General features: G+C 40.8%; 1 long non-coding RNA gene across 1 annotated transcript; it reads left to right on the forward strand.

Moving 5' to 3' along the window:
- Positions 1-343: 343 nt before the first annotated feature.
- On the forward strand, positions 344-9,272 carry LOC133249994 (uncharacterized). Its single transcript, XR_009737202.1, has 3 exons — positions 344-1,234; positions 2,968-3,051; positions 5,062-9,272. It is a non-coding gene; the product is annotated as an uncharacterized LOC133249994 (long non-coding RNA).
- The last annotated feature ends 11,276 nt before the right edge of the window (positions 9,273-20,548 follow it).

Raw genomic sequence — 20,548 nt, forward strand, 5'->3', positions numbered from 1 at the left:
AAAAGAATGAGGACTCCATGAAGAAATGGCTGATTGCCCGTTCCAAAACAGGAAATGTACAAGATGAGCTAAGAACATCTTGTAATAGCAGAAAGCAAGAACTATCAAAGACTGATAAAGCCGTGTCAGAAGAGCAAAGAAGCCAACTCAGTTGGCCAAAATGGAACAATGTGGGTGGGCATCAGTAAGGACTGAAATACATTAAATATGTTTAAATCCAAAGTTCAAAATAATAATAAAAATAATAAAGCCTTCTTCAGTCATGTTTGTTGGATGCTTGAGAACTGAGTTATTATTTTTTTCCAATGGTAATTATAGAGAAAATCAAGTTATTTCTCCTTTATTTATACAAATTATACTTCGGGGTTACTAAAAATTGATGTGGGGGACTTATTCTATTTCAGCTATAAAGAAAAAGGGAATGATTGCTTTGTATATTACTTTTTGCAGCCTCTAAATTAATGGATCCAGGCAAAGCTCATGAAGGACTGTTAATATCACAAAGAGAGGCGACCAGGCATTCCATTGTCACAAGTACATGGCACAGCCTGAGAAACAGTTGTAGCAAAAAAAAAACAAAACTCAATCGAATCAAGTGTCTAGATCTCATTACTGGTGTATGGAAATACAGGGAACAGAGAAACATTAAATTTCATTATGGAAACACAATCAGCAAAATCCAGACAACAGGAAACTACCGGAGGAACAACGCAGTTTATTCAACAGCAGTCAAAATCATAAGGACATTTTTTAAAAAGAGAGACGAAGAGGAATTGGTAGACTGAAAGAAACCTAAGAGGCATGGCAGTCAGCCTCAGTATAAGGACCTACCTGATCCTGTGTTTCCCGCAGCGCCTGGTATAACCAGTGCTTAATATCTCACTGATTATGCGTATGGATGGGCACACAGTGCTTTCTTCCCACTACTGTGGAGGCCGAAATAACATGTTGCTCTTTTCTCTGAGTTATAGATTACAGACTCTAGCCTTTGTGATTAGGTATACATTACAATAAGGTATTTACTGTTACTGCTTTATTCTAATTTTACTGATGTGGTTAAAAGCCACAGATTTGATGGGTTTTATTATCTTCATTTAAAGTCTGTTTTACTGAGTGATATGCCTTTAATTACCCACACTTAGTCTGTTATTGATTTCAGATAGCAGAACTTGTTGCCACTGAATTTTTTGACCAAGGAGATAGAGAGAGGAAAGAACTCAACATAGAGCCCGCTGTAAGTATGAGACCTTGTTGGGAGGAATTATTCATATACATGTTTTTGTTGTAGATTCCTTTTTGTGCTTCTATGAGATTTTAGGAAGACAATTTCTCATCTTTTTATAAAGTCCTTTTTCTTACCTGAAGAATTAAACATGTTTGTTACAGAAAACATGCAAATAACAAAGGACAGAAAAGACTCTGAGTTATCAAATCATACCTGCTTTTTGTAATTTTTTCCATTTATATATCATAAGCCACTTTGCATTCTAACAGATGCTCTGTCCTATATGCCATTTATAATGGTTACATGAAATAGTGCATGCATGCTCAGGCATGTCCAACTCCTTGTGACCCCATGCTTTGTAGACTGCCAGGCTCCCCTGTCCATGGGATTTGCCCAAGAATACTGGAGTGGGTTGCCATTTCCTCCTCCAGGGGATCTTCCCGACCCAGGTATCAAACCCACGTCTCCTGAGTCTCCTGCATTGGCAGGTGGATTCTTTATCACTGAGAAGTGGTAAGCCCCACATGAAACAGATGCAGCTATTATTTACTGTTTGGTATAATTTTGTAGAGTTTACTATTACAAACAGCACTTTGATAAACAGCTGTTGTTGTTAAATATTTGTATACTGCATTTTTTGCTCAGGGTAGGTAGAGAATCTCGAATACAAGAAGATTCTTCTCAACCAATGAAGTTTTTCCTGAAATGGATGAGTTTTTCCTGGAAGTGGTGCATAGGGTCATTCTTTTACTCAAATGAACATTTATTGAGCCCACATTAAATGGGCCATGGTTACAAGATGCCCCTCCTCTGGTACCATTGCCTCTGCTTTACTCTTTAGCCTCATCTGGGCACACCCTATGTCTCATTCGTCTTTTGCAATTATTTGGTCTCCTAGACATAGTAGTCGGAGCTTCCCTGGTGGCTCAGTGGTAAAGAATTCTCCTGCAGTGCAGGAGACACGGGTTTGATCCCTGTGTCAAGATCCCCTGGAAAAGGAAATGAGAACCTGCTCCAATATTCTTGCGTGGACAACCCCATGGACAGAGGAGCATGGTGGGCAATAGTCCATGGGGTCACAAAGAGTCAGACGTGACTTAGTAACTAAACACACACACAGTAATAGGCTTGTTAGAAGCTCGGAATCCTCTCAGAAAATGGTGGGTAGCAGAGTGATGGTCACAGCTAACAGAGAATCTGCTTCATTTTAAACGAGCACTGAGACAGACTCTTTGCTCCCCTCAGAGGTGCTGGCTTTGTCTTATGTCGTCATGAGCTCCTGAGAATAAGCAACAGTGATATCTGCGTTCTTTTCACTCAGAGAGCTCTCTGTGTGAACTGAGTTGTAATCGACTGTGGCCTCAGTGGCGTCTTTCACAAAGCTGAGAGTGTTTGATTCCACATCAGTAGACAATTAGAAAGCGTGTCTGTTTTCCAGATACATGTCAGCAGTGGACTCTAGGTCAGTGCCTAACTCTAGGTCACCAGTTGATCTGAGGTCAGTGATCAGTTCTGGTTCTGGGGGTCACGCAGGGACAGTCACAGCCCCAGTGAACGAGAGAGAGAGGACCAGGGCCTTCTTGAGCATGGTTTGGTGCAGGGGGTAGGAGCCTCCAGAAGGTGAAGAGGCGGTAGGCAGGTGTCTGGCCTTCCTCAGCTAACCCAGGGAATCATCGTTTAAGAGCCAACTTGTATTGCATTAAGTAAATCAGATCTGTGTATGTGTGTTTCTGTGTTTTCAGGATCTAATGAACCGGGAGAAGAAAAACAAAATCCCAAGTATGCAAGTTGGATTCATAGATGCCATCTGCTTGCAACTGTATGAGGTATTTACTATGAAAACTACTAGACTTTTGACAGTGTTATGAAGTAAATTGAAGCAATGAACATCAGGCACATTTTTTTTTCCTTCTTAATCAAGAAACTAGAAGTAAAATAATCAGGACATTTCTTTTACTAATGAACATGCTGTTTGTACTGAACAAGGAACACATTTTATATTTACTATTTCTCAAAAATGTCAATTCATTGATGTATATCTAATGAGTACCTACTGCATGCTAGGCTCCAGCAAATTCATGTAGCGAATGCTGAGAAAAAGTATGTGCCAGTGCTACACTCAAAGGAAGTATATTCTGCATACTCTATGTTAGCATATTCTTTTTAAGACTAAATTTTGGCCTAAATAAGGAAAAACAGTTATCTAACTTCTTCTCATAGGATGACTTTACTACTGTTAAGAAAATTTTTATGAGGATTACAGGAAGGCAGCTAGGAAAATATTGCAGGTTCCCATTTTCATATACTTGTTAGTTTGGGTTTTTTAAATTATTCTCCCTAACATATCCAACTGACTAGTTTAGATGCTATGCCCCAAATACAGAAAGTAGATGCTGTCCTCGTCTTTATACATTTAAATAGGAAACTGTCTTTAAGTATTTGGGGAAAAAAACATTTATCATAAGAGGAATCATAGACTGCCAAGACCAGAAGAAAGGCTAGAAATTTTTTAATCCAGACATTTCACAGATTCAGTCATTGAATCTAAAACATCCATCTTCCAGGGAGATGGAATGCTTGTCCCAACTAGGTAGGTAGTGGGAGAACTGTGTTTAGAGTTCAGTTCTCAGCCTGGGCCCAGGGTTCTAGCCATCAGATGAATTGAAGAAAGAAGCTGTGGCTGATGAGGAAAAAGGAGGGAGGGATAGGAGAGACAGCAGAAGAAAACAGGATGAAAGAACGCGTGTGAGGCCCCGGCACCACCTTCTGCCCTCCCTTCTCGGCAAGCTGGCTGTTTACTGCTGTGCAGAAGCCTTCCCAGCAGCGTCTCCAGCACCTCCCAACAGTCATCCTTTCTGTAACAAATGCCTTCCTTATGGACTGGATTAAGAGTTCCTCAGCTGCAGATACTAATGTCTCTCTCCAATTTTTCCCCATGCCCATAAATATAGTCAAATCACCCATTATAATGGTGATTATAATTTCATCCTTCTACATTTCCTATTCATTTTATTTTAATCTACCGTTAAATTCTATGTGATATAGACAGACATTTTTACTATTATTACAGAAGTTATAGGTTCTTATAGAAAAATCAGAATAATAGAGAAGCGAAAAGATAAAATCACTTATAATTCTACTACTGTTATTTTAGTGCATATTCTTTATGACATTTTCATATATTTTTCATTTAACAAAAATTGCTCTTTGCAATCCATAATAGAATGTACATCTTTCTGTTTCAAATGTGTTTTCTATGACAGCTTTAATGGCTGTAGAATAGTAACACAATATTTCTAACCCTGCTGTTGGGTATTTAAGTCAATGTTTGTCTATGACACAGACATCTACAGTGAATGTTCTTGTAAGCTAAATATTTATGGAACTATAGTTGGTAAATAATAATGCCATATAGAGTTTAATCTTTATTATAATCTTGGATAAAAATTTAATGTATATTGGATAAAATTATTTTATAGAAAATCACAAAAACTAAGCATCCCCCCATGAAGTCAACACTTAGAGAGAACCATCTGTAGTACATAAAAGCAAATGGATTCTTTCTCTACAGAGCCAATTCCACACAGATCTGTCTTCACTGCTTAATAATGTTATGTTGAAATGTGTGCATTTCCTCTCTGTCTCAGCATGTGTTGCCCGTCTGTATAGCTTAAGAGGAGTCATTCATAAATGATCTGTGATCACAGCTCTGTGAGAACCCCAGCAGTGGGTCTGCTTGGGAAGTGAGTGTGTGATGTGACCCTCTGGGACAAGCCTGGGGAGAGGCCTTATTTCCCGGTACCATCTAGTCACCGGCTTTCTTCCTCTCTCTTTAGGCCTTGACCCATGTGTCGGAGGACTGTTTCCCTTTGCTGGACGGCTGCAGAAAGAACAGGCAGAAATGGCAGGCTCTTGCAGAACAGCAGAAGACACTGATCAATGGTGAAAGCAGCCAGACCAAGCGGAACTGAGAGACCTATTCATGCAGAGCTGAAGTTGACAGATGGTGTCTTCTGCAATATGCCTAGTTTTGCTATATACTGTACAGATTTGGTTGTATACTTTGCCACTGCTGTATTTTTATTTTTGCACAATTTTTGACAGTGTAGCATGAAATGTTTTTAGAGGACTATTGCATATTTTCTGTACATTTGTTTTATGCCACTGAACTGAGATTATCAACGACACCCACTCTTAGCACGTGAATAAGAGCACTGTTTGTAATACTTTGTGTACTGCAAGGTACAAGTTGCATTCTTGCACAGAGGCTAATTTTGGGTTTGTTTGTTTTTTTTCTGGGGATTTTAAATAATTGGTTTTGTGTTTTCTGAATTATCAATCTTTCAAGAATGTTTAGAATCTTTTCTTTCTTAGAAATAGTCTAGGAGCAAACTGAATATATTCTGTGACATTTAAAACCTTCATAGAATAGAAAAAAGTGTTGACTTTTAAAGCTTGTTGGATTTTAAAAGGAATTGGCTATATTTTTCAACACTGTATTACCTTAACGAAAGAAAGTTAAAACTCTAAACAAATGGAAAGTACTATAAGGCAGTATTGTAAAGAAAAGGCATTACTTAATTAATTTGGTTTTTTTGTTGTTAGAGAACAGGCAAGAGAGAGGTTTCTTATTTCAGTGCAATACATCTCCCCAAAGGCTACCCATAAATGCTCACTTCGACCTAACAGACCTGGTAGAGAGCAGGAGGAGCCTGGGAAGAAGACCCAGCCCCTGAGTCTCGAGGGATGAGCCTGCTGCAGAAATGGAGCGGCCAGGACAGCCGTCAGGGAAGAGAACGCTCCACCAGAGGACACCCTGACAGTCAGGGGGTCACACACTGAGCTTCCTTTTCGTTCACCTCACGAGTCATCGTTGTAAGTCAACACTTTAAAACACAAGCGATCATGGGCGCACAGGCCTGAAATGAGCTGTGACCACTCAGGATAAGAGGGTATGCACCCTAAACTGGCCCCTGAGCTCGTACTTGGTGGGATTTACTTCTCATAACTTTTAGTCCATTTAGAAAATGCTAATGTTTTCTTAGAACTTGAGCTCATTTAATTGTATTCCCACTGTACATATGTGCCCCTAAAGACACTGGTATTCCATATAAGAGAAGTAGATAACGAATTGAGAAACTGGTTCCGGAAAAGAAAATCTGCTCTACACGTGCAGTAATGTTTGGACTTGGGGAAGAATAGGAAGACAGGCGTTTCACCTGTTCACATCCCTCCACATCCCTGAAAAAAGTTTCTGAGTTTCTAGCACTGGTTTGGATAGGAAAGCTCTTGGGGATATGATAATGCAGCATTCTAAAAGAATTTTCACTAAAACATATTTTCCATTTATATATATTTTTTCCCTAAACATCCTAAAATTCAACATATAAGTTTTGAAAATTCTAAGTGTGTATATGTATCTTGACATTAATTTTATTCTTACTCTTCAGTAAAAAACAAAACAAAACATATTGTATTGCCATCATTTTGTAGTGGTAAGGGAGAGTCTAGAAGGCTATCAGTTGTTTAATGCAGTATGTATTACTGTTGTAACACTTGTAGCTTCAGCATGTTATTCTGTTTTTAAGTCATACACATGAGATCTGAGAGTTTGCCTCTTGGTGGCACTGGTGTGTAACTTACACAGACTGTCACTAACATAACACATCTTCATACCAGGATATGCCTATGCATGCATACACAATTCCTTAGTACCAAAAAATCGTTTGAAGAATAGCAGTCTTTTCAGTAACCTATCTTTTTACCATACACATTGTGATTTAACAGTTATGTGAAAATCTGTAATCAAATATTTCAGCAGTTTGTTCAGGGCCTCTCATGTATGTCATTACAACTTTTACATACACAGTAGACTATGTATAGAGAATTTGCATGTATGTCATTTTAACAAGTAATATGATATATTTAGAAATTCTTGGCGTACTTTTAGATAATGGCTTATTTTACCTTACTAGTTTAGAAACTGAAAGAAGTTGGGCAATGCCATACCTATTTTATCTTTGGGTATTTTAGTTCATACAGAAGAGTGCTTCTTGAAGCCTGGTTAGTTGGTTCAAATACTTTTTAACTTTTAGGAAAATCATTCCATACATGGATTAATACCTGGTACATGGACACAAATTCTTATGTGAATATTTCCTTTCCAGTATCCTCTCAAGTTGGGGGAAAAAATGCATATATATATATATGTATTTTTTTTCTCTCACCCTACCCTATATTTATATTACCTGTAACTAGCAAGAAATTGTTCTAGATTAGTTTGCTGTTGTTCTAGCTGAGTAACATGATACCATTTCATTTCAATTTTCAGCCCCAGAAGTCCCCACTACTTTGCTAAGTTGTGAATGATGTCTGTAAGATTGCCTGCCCGGCCTTATACACTCACAGGAGTGGCCTTTGCCAGTCACTAACCCGTGTGAACTCGAGTTTCAGTGTCATAACTGCTGTGAGCGTGAACCAGTTGTGCCGCTGAAGGAGTTGTGTTTGGGCTAAGCCTTCCCTGCAAGGGGGATGTCGCAGAGGACAGCTCCTGTGTCAGAGCTGGTGGGTCCTGGAGACCACTGTCGGAAAGGAGATGGCGGGCCCCAAAGCAAGGTGTTGAATCCCATATGTTATTTCCTATGTTGAGTTTCCAAGACTGGGGAGAAAAAAAAAAAGGTACATTTCTTTGGCTCCTAGTGCAGATCATTAGTTGTATGAGATTTAGAGCTCTCTCAGCACCTCGCCTCAAGGTACAAACGCCACCGATCTCCTTACTACAAGTAACAGTTTCCTCCCACGGGAGTGTTGGAGATGAGAAAGTGTATGACAGCGTACTGGAAATAATGGGTTGCAAGAGGAAACGGGTCACAGATATATTCTCACCTAGCTGTGAAGTGCCTTTATTTTCAGCACAGAGCACAAATGTCAGACCAACTCCAATTTGATGTTCTGTTTCCCTGTGTTTTCCATCAGATTGTACTCCTAAAACTTTACAGGCCATCAGAAGAAATGCTGTTTGTTTTGTTTTACAAGCTTGATTTAAGATGGGATAGGAGGGAAGAGTATAATTGCTCTCCTCGCCTAGGAATAATTATAGTTAAAACAAGGTAGTATAACGCAGTGCTCAGCATCCGACATGCCTCAGTCCACCTTTTACTGAGTTCCTGCCACATGTCAGGTACTGCACTCCACAGTGGAGACCACGCAGCGACCTCATAAGAGACTCACCAGCTTCTGCTTCTGGCGATTTAATGTGAAAATATAGGGTACAGTTATCACTTTCACTTATATGTATTATACAGTTTTTCAAGGACCTTCTTTACCTGGAACTTATTAAGAATCCGTCAGTGAACATCCTGTCTTCCTATAAGTATGCATCACTTAGCCTGTTGATAGCTTAAAGAACACCTTATGTTAAGTATGGAGTCATATATTCCACCGTATAGATTATTTTTCCATATACTAGTCAGGTAGAGATTACTCAAGAGTTCTCTCAGACTGTTAAACTGCACACGGTTTTGGACCCCTTCTGCTCCACCGCAGGGAGCGAGGAAGAAAGTATTAAAGCTCACTTTGCCCTTCCCATATGCTTCTCAAAAGCCTATGTAAACATGTCTTAATGAATGTTGTTGAAAGCCATGTAAATAGTTAAAAACATAAATTTCTAATACAGTTTAAGGGAAGAAAAAGCTTATGAATCATCACTAGCCACTTAATATCTATTTCTTATACCTTTTCAATACATTTGAACAAATATATAGTTTCTAGCACTATTTTTATACTAGAATAAACAGTTATTACTATGTATATTATGTTTAGCATTTAAGTCATTTTAAATAATTGTGAATGTTGGTTTCTTGTCTTTCCTCTCCCCCACCATGAAAACCATTTCATATGACTTTGACAAAATCACTTTAAAAGAACACTTACCCACCTATGATGCCAATGATCAGGGTGGTTTTTCCATTGTGCAGACTCATCACTTGTCAGCTGTTTCCTCATTTTGCCATGCTGTGTAAAAATAAAAAAAAGAATTAACAAGTAAGTATGAGCACTGTGTCATTCTTACAGGACTTTGAATTTTAGGTGAGAAGAATGGGCCCAAGAGTTTGAGTGACTTTAATCCAGCTAACCTGTGGTCCTATTAGCTGGGTGGGGGCGGGGGGGTGGGCCGATGTGGTTTAATAAACTCCTCTGTTCAGCCTAGACACCTGAGTAAACTAATCTTTTTGTTAATATCCTTTGATACCAGGTGGAGGGCAACATTTTCCACACACCTCAGCACTTCAAGTCTCTAACAACAGAGAGAATAACTGTTAGCATCCTCAGGTTGCATGAGGAGCTAAGGCTTAGGAATTAAAGACTTGCCAAATGGCATGAGTTGGATGTGAGCCCAGATCTGTCTAGTTTGAAAGCAGGTATTTGTTCCACTTAGTTCTCTCCTTGAATTTTAACTGTAAAAGGTCCCGAATCCACTCTTAGTGGATCAAATGGGTTATCTAGAAGCACGAGATACAAGATGTCCTGCAGATGTGGCTTTATTTGGGGCTTCAGAGTTAATACTCCTTTGGTTCATCTGGTAATAGCTAATGCTATGCCATCACAGAATCCCAGGTACCACTGTGCTTCAGCGCTGCTAGTCTAGAGGCATGGAGGTATAATTAAAGGCAATACTTCTGATTCGTTATTCAGTTTTGCCACTAGACAAGCCCTCTCACGTTGAGCACAGAGTATCCAGTCTATGCCTAATTCACAAAGCTAAAGGCAAAAATAAAATGAAAGCTCATGTAAAACAGTATTGTAGATCTTCTAACCACTAGCTAGCACCATAATTTCAGTTGTATTTAAAGAAGTAATCTTAACTGGGTACAATGAATAAACTGCTTTTAAAAATATTTTTACCGGCTAAAGAAAAACAGGGCTTCCCTGATAGCTCAGTTGGTGAAGAATCCGCCTGCAATGCCGTGGACCCTGGTTTGACTCCTGGGTCAGGAAGATCCGCTGAAGGGATTGGCTACCCACTCCAGTATTCTTGGGGTTCCCTGTGGCTCAGCTGGTAAAGAATCCACCTGCAATGTGGGAGACCTAGATTCGATCCCTGGGTTGGGAAGATCCCCTGGAGAAGGGAAAGGCTACCCACTCCAATATTCTGGCCTGGAGAATTCCATGGACTGTACATGGGGTCACAAAGAGTTCGACACGACTGGGGTGACTTTCACTTTCCAAGAAAAACAAATGGAAAAAAAAATCAATAAAGAATTAAGATTTGCTTACTTCTGTCCAGTGATCATTTGATTAAGATTTTCTGCAAACAATAATTGATCATCTGAAGTCTCTCTAATTGATACTCATTAGTCTATCCACAGTGACATCATTCCTTCTTGTATAAAATTCACATTTTTGCTATTAGCTGTGCTGCCTTCTCAGCAAACAGGGATATAGTTGATATATATATATATATATATATATATATATATATATTTATATATATATATATATAATATATATGCAAATATCAGTGTGTAATTTTCTGCATTTAAGGCATATAAAAAAATTAACAGAAACACCTTGAATTTGCAGAGAATATTTTCTGACTTTAAGTTACATTCAGCCTTGGCAGGAGAGAAACTATGTTTCTAACCACACTTTTTTTTTTTTTTTCCAAAATAAAAATCCACAGGAATTATGAATGGAATCAAAATAATAATTACTTGAATCAAAAGAAATCTAAAAGGCATGCCTGTCTCATTTTTAAAGGTATGTATGCAGGCATGTGTGTGTGTAAATATTCAGGAACTAAGTTGACTCTCAATCATCTAACAGCAATCCCAATGCTATGTTTTAGGTTTCATCTTTATCTGAATTTAAGGTACAAGAGCACATGGCTAAGGGCAGGAAGTGGAAGGAATGAACTATCACATGAACTACCACAACAGCTTTAAACTTTAATATCCCCTATATTAAATACTTTTAGAGCCACGTTTCATGTCATATCACTGTTTCCCTTACCCAACAGGAGCATTTTCTAGGCTTTATACAACATCAATCCAGAATATTGCTGTAAGTCACGAGCTTCCCCCTTCACCAACCAGCTCTCTGAAAGGTAGGGATTCTCTGATCGTGCTGATATGCCTTGACAGGGAGGAAAAGCATAAAACATGCTCAATGGCGACCTTGGCTACAGCTGCTATCTCTCCAGAAGAGCTAACAGAAGTATTTACTAAGGGTGCTCTACCAAGTCTATCAGAATAAGTAATGGACTTCTTGGGGGAGTGTATGAAGGCAGGGCCGTGTCCCATCATCATGTCCTCTCTTTCTTCAACCTCTGTTTCTCTTCTTCTACTCTGGCTCCATGCATAAGGCCTTCAAGCATACTTGATTCTCCCGGCCCTAAAGAACAGCTGCCTGGATCACACAGCCCTCCCACCAACATCTCTTGCATTCTGTTTCTGTTAATACTTGCAAGGTACCCAACAGTGAAAGAACAAATTTTCATCCAATTCCCTTTGACGTAAAATCGGATCTTATAAAGAAAGGATCAGGTAATTCTAGTGAAGGGCAACAGAAAGATCAATACAGCATTTTTAGAAATTCTCAGACAAGAGCTAAATTTTAAGATGGAAAAATAAACTGAATAGAACAATTTCGGGAAAGAATATTTGTTTTCTATTGTGAACAGGAAGTCACCAGGCTTTCACTAATAAACTGATAACCACTGGTGGAGTTACTCTCATTGGGATTTTCACCATTTTGCTAGGAGCCAAGGGAAATTCATAAAAGGCTAGCTAGAGGTCAATGATCTCATGGAGAAGATAAGACTTACATTTAAAAATAACAATGCCCAAAAAAAGTCAACAGAAGATGTTGATTCATTTCTAAATACTTGATTCTTTCCTAAGTATCAGGCTCAGGTAAACTAATACACATTGTCTCACAAAGCATCTAGTCCAGCAGAAGCTACACAGGAGGGCAAATAGTCTGCATCAAGTGTGGGAGTGGAGGGTTCACAGATGGCTTCCTGAAGTGTGTGACAACTGGCTTAGCCAAGTGTAAAGGAGGAAGAGTATTCCAGGCTGAAGGAACGTGTGAAGACCTAGAAGCAGCAAATGTGAGAACCCGAAAGGCTTCCCACAATTTTACTTAATTTGTATAAAATTTATACTTTTAAATGATGAGGGTTACAAACATATTTATAAAGTATAAATATTATGAATACTTATAAATGTGTAAAATAAAGCAAATGTGCTTTACTTTTAAATTGGAGTATAGTTGATCTGGGGCTTCCCTGGTGGCTCAGGCGGTAAAGTATTGCGGGGAGCGAGCTCCGCCCATGGCAAAGGTCATGAGGAAGGAGGCTTGGCATATGCAAAGGCGGGATCAAGCCTCAGGAGTCTCCCTGGAAATTCTCGAGCATCTACCCCCAAAACCAGAGTCTGCCTACTTTATGCTTTGTGCTTTCACCTACACCTCTGACTTTACAGGGGGCTGTCCCCCACTACCTCTCTCTGAAAAAGAGTTAGCTTACAGCTCCAGTTAATAATTCCTGGGTGTGACAGTGTTTAACCTACAAACTCCTTTGGAAATCCTCTAGCCTGCCTGAATAGGTTTTTCTGGCCACATGTGATTGCTCAGAGCCTCCCAACTGTGAGAGGCATGAGATGTTCTAAACTGTCTAAACACAGATTCTTTTGAACAGTTAAAAGATTGATTAGAAATTGTATTGGTGAAGGGTTTTTCACTTATTGGGCCTTGCTCACTGAAACTTGGTCTCCCCATGTCTCTCTCTCCCCCAAATTCTGGCTGAGTCTCCATCTGGAGTGCAGAACCCGCCATGCTTACTAATTATGCCTGGGCTTCTAAGATCCAACCGGGGAGGCCTCAGTGTCTCCTCTCCTTTGGGAGAACGGAAGGATGCCTGCGGCCTACGTAAGTGGTGCAAACTTCTTGTCGAAGTTTTACTGGTCTCCTGCGTAAACCAAGCTACTCAGTCTCTTTTCTCCACTGAATTTTCCTACTGAGCTATCCTCATCCTATTACTCTTTATATCTTTGATAAAATATTTAAATAAATAGGTCGCCGACGCCGTCCCCGCTTCGAATACCCTGGATCGGCCGGGGCTGATCCCCGGCAAAGAATCTGCCTGAAATGCAGGAGACCAGGGTTTGATCCCTGGGTTGAGAAGATCCCCTGGAGAAGGAAATGGCAACACACTCCAGGATTCTTGCCTGGAGAATCTCATGGACAGAGGAGCCTGGTGGGCTACAGTCTATGGGGTCACAAAGAGTCAGACTAACATACACACGTAGCTGATTTACAATATTATGTCAGTGTCAGGTATACAATATGATGATTCAATATTTTTATAGATTATATATTCCAGCAAAATGTTCTTTAAATGTATACTTGAGTTTTTAAGAAAATATAAGAGAAATCTCTAGAGGCCAAAGAAAGGCTAATCAAAAATCCAGTGTAAGTGTGTGAGCTGATACTATGTCAGGCCCAGGAATACCTGCAGATCTGTATCATGAGGGGGTTTTAAATCAGACCTGGAAACATGGTCTTGAGAGTCAGGGGAGCACCTGGGAAATGGCCCTCCAAGAAAGACTGAGCACTCTGAAGAGCTGTGCTCTCAACATGTAGAAAGTGGGGGGAAATTCAGAGACACAGGACAACTAAAGGAAGCCTGCCTGTCTTAATCTGAGCTTTGGTTAAAAAATAATAACATAGAGTCCATCTTCACATTAACCCAGATTTGGGATTTGAAGCTGATGCGGGACTCTCCAAGTCAAATAGCAAGCAAGAAGTCTCAGGCAGGTAATATCTGTGAACAACTGTTGAAAGCAAAGGCAAAATGTCTTTGGATGAACACATCCTCAAACAGGCCCATGAAATTTCCACACAATTTATACCCCTAAAGACAAACTCATAATCGCAATATACACGAGGAAACAGTAATTCACACCATACAAAGTCAGAAGCCATAAGACTGTAGGATCAGATCCTCAAAAAATTTAGGCAACAGAACCCCTAAAGAGAGGCTGCAGGGAGGCATCACTGGCTCCTCGCTCTTGTGCTTCCAAATGCAAGGAACACCCCTCAGGTGACACCCGTAGCCTCCTGTTGCAGCATTCACCCAAACAAGCGGTTCCTGAACTTGAACACTACCACTATGGATTGATTTTTACATGGTAATAAACTAGGTAAATATCTCTTCTCAATTTCCTAAATTTTCAATGAAAAAAAAAATCTGTTAGCTTCCTATTGCTGGTGCAGCAAATTACTACCACAAATGGACTGACTTAACACAAATTTATTAGCTTACTGTTCAGGTGATCTAAAGTCTAAAATGTGTCAGCAAGGCTACATTCCATCCAGAGGCCACTTCCTGGCCTTCCTGAGCTCTCAGAGGCTCCCAGCACTGATGAGTTCATGGCCTCTTTCTCCATCTTCAGAGCCAACAGCATAACATCTGCAAAGCTCCCCACTCAGTCACACACCACACACTTCCCCCTACCTATCCCTGCTTCCATCCTCACGGTTTCTTCTCTAACACTCCCGTCACCCTCTTAAGGATCTGTATGATCATGTGGCCCATCCAAATAATCCAGGATGAACTTCCTTTTTCAAATGCTTAACAACCACTTCTGCAAAGCCACATAAAGGGACATGTTCACAGATTCCAGGGGTTAGGATGTGGACATGTTTGGGGGCCATTATTCTGTCTAACACAGCCACTTTCACATGGGCTCTTGAATACGTTTTTGGTGTGCTCTTTTAATAAGACTGTTCTTTAGGAAAGTTTTGGGTTGGAAAAGGATTGGCCAAGAAAGTGGTACAGTGGAGTAGAAAGACCCTAAGGTCGCCTATCACGAGCACACCAAAATCACAGCTAAAGCGCTATCATCTATGAAAAAGATAGCTCCTACCAGAAAAGCTCCTCTACAACTAAAGACAAAAAGAAAGAACCACAGCAAGGTGGGTAGGAGAAATGGACTCACAATCTATGACCAAGTCCCTTATCCCCAGGTGGGCAACCCACAAACAAGAATAAATATAGGGCTGTCCCAGAGGAGTGAGTTCTTAGCCCCACTTTGGGCTCACCAACCCTAGGATCCTGCACTGGAAAGATGAGATTCTAGAGAATCCAGCATTGAAGGCCAGTGGGACTTAATTTCAAGAGCCCCACAGGACGGGGGCGGGGCGGGGTGGGGGGAGGCGAGAGGAATTGAGACATCATTCGTACAGGGTGCACATAAAATTTTACACCAGGACCCAAGATAAAAGCAGGAAGTTAATGGGATCCAGGGCTAGACCTCCTTGCTCGTCTTGGAAAGTCTCTGGACAGGTAGGGGTGGCTGAGGCTCACCATGGGGACATAGACCCTGGCAGCAGTCATACCAGAGAGGTTCCCTCTATCACATGGACATGCCTACTGGTGGCCACCATTTGGGGACCCTCCTTCTAGCTCATTAGTACCCAAACCTGGGCTTATCCAACAGCATTTAGGCACCAGCACTTGGATGCCTCAGGTCAAACAACCAAACAGGGTGGAAGCACAGACCCATACATCAAGCAAACAGGTTTCCTAAAGACTTCCTGAGACCACAGCCATCTCTTGACACTCCCCTAGACATGGCCCTGTCCCCCAGAAGCTGCTGCCAAGAGCCAGCTCCACCCACCAGTGGGCAAGCCCAATCCTGCCCTCCAGAAGCCTGTACTGGCTTCTAGACCAGCCTCAAACATCAGTGGGTAGACACCAGACACAAGAAAACCGTGCTCACACAGCCCACCCACAACAGGCCAGAGGCTTCCTGGGACAGCAGGCCAGCACCAGCTTCTCCACAGCCTCATACCCAGTGTGTCAGGAGGCTGTCCCCCCCGCACCACCAGTGATCTGACCCCTGCCCTGGGATCCCTGGACCCGAGAGCCCAGACTTCAGAACCCAGTTATGCCAGTAATTTGTCACCAACCCCTGGAGTATTCTGGACCCAGATCCTGCTACTAGTGAGCCACCACTGGGAGCTGGCATTATCCACCCGTGGGATGGCACCAACCCTGGAGTATTCTGGACCCAGATCCTGCTACTAGTGAGCCACCACTGGGAGCTGGCATTATCCAGCTGTGGGATGGCACCAACCCTGGAGTATTCTGGACCCAGATCCTGCTACTAGGAGCCACCACTAGCCCTAGGGCCTCCTAGAGTTCTGTAGCCTGCAGCCTGGAGACCAGGCCACACTAACCAACAGTCAGGAGAATCCACGTGGGGCAGAGCCTGACAACCAACCAGGCTAGGGGCCTGAGAAACCTACGATACCACCCACGTAGTCAGCCCCATCACAGTAGGACTCACAGCTCTTTTACAGAGAACCCCTAGAGCATACAGCTTGTGTGGTGAGAGGGGAGTGTGCTGTGGTGAGGCACAGATATCTACAGAGGGACACTTCTCCAAGGTCAACAGACATAACTCACCTACCACGTGCATAAAAATACAAAAAGCACTTAGAAAAATATGAGGCAGAAGAGGACCATGTTCCAGATGAACTAACAAGAATAAAACCCCAGAAGAACTAAGTGAAGTCCAGATAGACAATCTACCCAAGAAAGAGTTTAGGTGTAAAGGTGATCAAAGAACTCAGGAGAAGGATGGAGGCAGAGCAAGAAGTTATAAGTTTTTAACAGAGCTACAGAATATAAAGAACAACCAAACAGAGGTGAAGAATACAATAACAGAAATGAAAAATACACTAGAAGGAAATCAGTGAAGAAAGTCTCTCTCTATATATATATAGACTACTATAGATGAAGGTGAAAGTGGAGAGTGAAAAAGTTGGCTTAAAGCTCAACATTCAGAAAACGAAGATGATGGCATCTGGTCCCATCATTTCATGGGAAATAGATGGGGAAACAGTGGAAACAGTGTCAGACTTTATTTTTCTGGGCTCCAAAATCACTGCAGATGGTGACTGCAGCCATGAAATTAAAAGACGCTTACTCCTTGGAAGGAAAGTTATGACCAACCTAGATAGCATATTGAAAAGCAGAGACATTACTTTGCCAACAAAGGTTCGTCTAGTCAAGGCTATGGTTTTTCCTGGGGTCATGTATGGATGTGAGAGTTGGACTGTGAAGAAGGCTGAGCACCGAAGAATTGATGCTTTTGAACTGTGGTGTTGGAGAAGACTCTTGAGAGTCCCTTGGACTGCAAGGAGATCCAGCCAGTCCATTCTGAAGGAGATCAGCCCCGGGATTTCTTTGGAAGGAATGATGCTAAAGCTGAAACTCCAGTACTTTGGCCACCTCATGCGAAGAGTTGACTCATTGGAAAAGACTCTGATGCTGGGAGGGACTGGGGGCAAGAGGAGAAGGGGATGACAGAGGATGAGATGGCTGGATGGCATCACTGACTCGATGGACATGAGTCTGAGTGAACTCCGGGAGTTGGTGATGGACAGGGAGGCCTGGCATGCTACGATTCATGGGGTCGCAAAGAGTCGGACACGACTGAGCGACTGATCTGATCTGATAGATGACTATCTTCAGTGTTATTTTAGATTCCTTCTTTTTGTGTGTATATGTGTATATATATATATATAAATGTTTACTTTGTGTTTACCATGAAATTTTTGTATATATACAGACTACTATACAAAAGCTGCTATACAAAAGCTTCATGGCAAAAACATATCAAACATCTATAATATATATACACACAAAAAGAAGGAATCCAAAATAAATGATACTCATCAAATCACAAGAGGGAATAAAAAGGGGGGAAAATACCTACGAAAACAACTCTAAAACAATTAACAAAATGGCAATAATAACATACATATTGATAATCACTTTAAATGTAAATGAACCAAATGCTCCAACTAAAAGCCATAGACTGCCTGCTGCTAAGTCACTTCAGTCATGTCCGACTCTGTGTGACCCCATAGATGGCAGCCCACCAGGCTCCCACATCCCTGGGATTCTCCAGGCAAAAACACTGGAGTGGGTTGCCATTTCCTTCTCTAATGCATGAAAGCGAAAAGTGAAAATGAAGTCGCTCAGTCGTGTCCGACCCTCAGCCACCCCATGGGCTGCAGCCTTCCAGGCTCCTCCGTCCATGGGATTTTCCAGGCAACAGTAGTGGAGTAGGGTGCCATTGCCTTCTCCGACAGACTGCCTAAACAGACAGTCTTGTTTTTGTGTCTACAAGACATGTTGCCTACAAGAGACTCCCTTCAGATCTAGAGATATACACAGACTGCAAGTGAGGGAATAGAAAAAGGTATTACATGCAAACAGAAACCAACAGAAAACCAGAGTAGCTATACTTACATAAAACAAAATATACTTCAAAATAAATACTGTTACAAGATAACAAAGAAGCACTGTACATAATGATCAAGGAATCAGTCCAAGAAGATACAATTGTAAATTCATGTGCACTCAAGAAAGGAGCACCTAAATAACTAAAGAAAATATTAATGGACATAAAGGAGAAATTGACAGTAACACAATAATAGAAAATGAAAGTGAAGTTGCTCAGTCGGGTCCGACTCTTTGCGATTCCATGGACTGCAGCCCCCCAGGTTCCTCTGTCTGTGGGATTTTCCAGGCAAGAATACTGCAGTGGGCTGCCATTTCCTTCTCCAGGAGATCTTCCTGACCCAGGGACTGAACCTGAGTCTCCCGCATTGTAGGCAGACGCTTTACTGTCTAAGCCACCAGGAGAGTCCTATGTATATGTGTGTGTGCTATGCCAGATAAAGCATACCCTTTAACTCAGTAATTCTGGTAATGTTTCCAAAGAATATATGTAGATCGATAGATAACTCAGCCATACAAATATGACATTTTACCATGTGCAATAACATGGATGAACCTGGAGGGTGTCATGCTTAGTGAAATAGGTCTGGTAGAGAAAGACAAATACTGAATGCTATCACTTACATGTGGAATCTAAGAACATACGATAATAGTAGGGGACATTAACACTCCATGTATATCAACGGACAGATCATCCAGACAGGAAAGCAATATGGAAACACAGACCTTAAAACGTACATCATGAACTTAAAAGACACCCAATGAACCTAACTGATTTATAGAGAGCATTCCACCTGAAAGCAACTGAATAGACACTCTTCAAGTGCACATGGAAATTCCCCAGCACAGATCACTAGCTGGGCTATAAAAGAAGCCTCAGTAAAACCGAGGAAAACTGAAATCATATCAAGCATTTTTTTTTGTCTGTTCACAACACTATGAGACTAGAAATCAATTACATGAAAAAAAAAACTGAAAAAAAAAACCCCACAAACACATAGATACTAAACAATATGTCTCTAAGCAAACAATGGTCACTGAAGAAAGCACAAAGGAAATTAAAAAATACCTACAGACAAGTGGAAATGAAAACTCAACAGTCCAAAACCAATGGATGCAGCAAAAGCAGTTCTAAGAGGGAAGTTTATAGTGATAAACGCTTACGTCACCAAACACAAAAACTATCAATGAACAACGTAAAATAGAGAAAAAAGAACAAGCAAAACCCAAAGTTGGTAGAAGGAAAGAAATCATAAAGATCAAAACAGAAATAAGTGAGACACAGACTAAAGAAAAAACAATAGAAAAGATGACTGACACCAAATCCTGGTTCTTTAAAAAGATATTAAAAAAAGAAAATGACTCCTCAGAGAGAGGGGCCAGATCAATAAAATCAGAAAGGAAAAAGAAGAAGTTAAACTGACACCACAAAAATACAAAGGCTCCCAAGGTATATGAGCAAATATATGCCAAGAAGATTTACAACCTAGAAAAAAGGGACTATTCTTTTCTTAAAAAAAAAAAAAAATCTTAGGTACAATCTCCTAAGACTGAACCAGGAAGAAAAAAAATATGAAGATACCAATTCAGTTCTGTACAGTCGCTCAGTCGTGTCCAACTCTTTGTGACCCCATGGACTGCAGCATGCTAGGCCTCCCTGAGAGACAAATTATCCATACTGAAATTGAATCTGTAATTTAGAAACTCTCCACGAACAAAAATCCAGGACTAGATGTCTTCACAGGAGAATTCTACTGAACACTGGTGAAGAGTTAACACCCACATGGGATTAACATATACACCCTACTGGATTTAAAATAAGTAACCAACAAAGATCTGCTGTATAGCACAGGGAACTATACTCAACACTTTGTAATAACCTGTAAGAGAAAAGAATCTGAAATAAATAGATGCATGTATGTGCAGAACTGAATCACTTTGCTGTACACCTGAAACTAACACAATAGTGTAAATCAATTATATTCCAATTTTTAAAAGTTGGGGGA

Source organism: Bos javanicus, chromosome 6, assembly GCF_032452875.1.
Source record: "Bos javanicus breed banteng chromosome 6, ARS-OSU_banteng_1.0, whole genome shotgun sequence".
Lineage (NCBI taxonomy): Eukaryota > Metazoa > Chordata > Mammalia > Artiodactyla > Bovidae > Bos > Bos javanicus.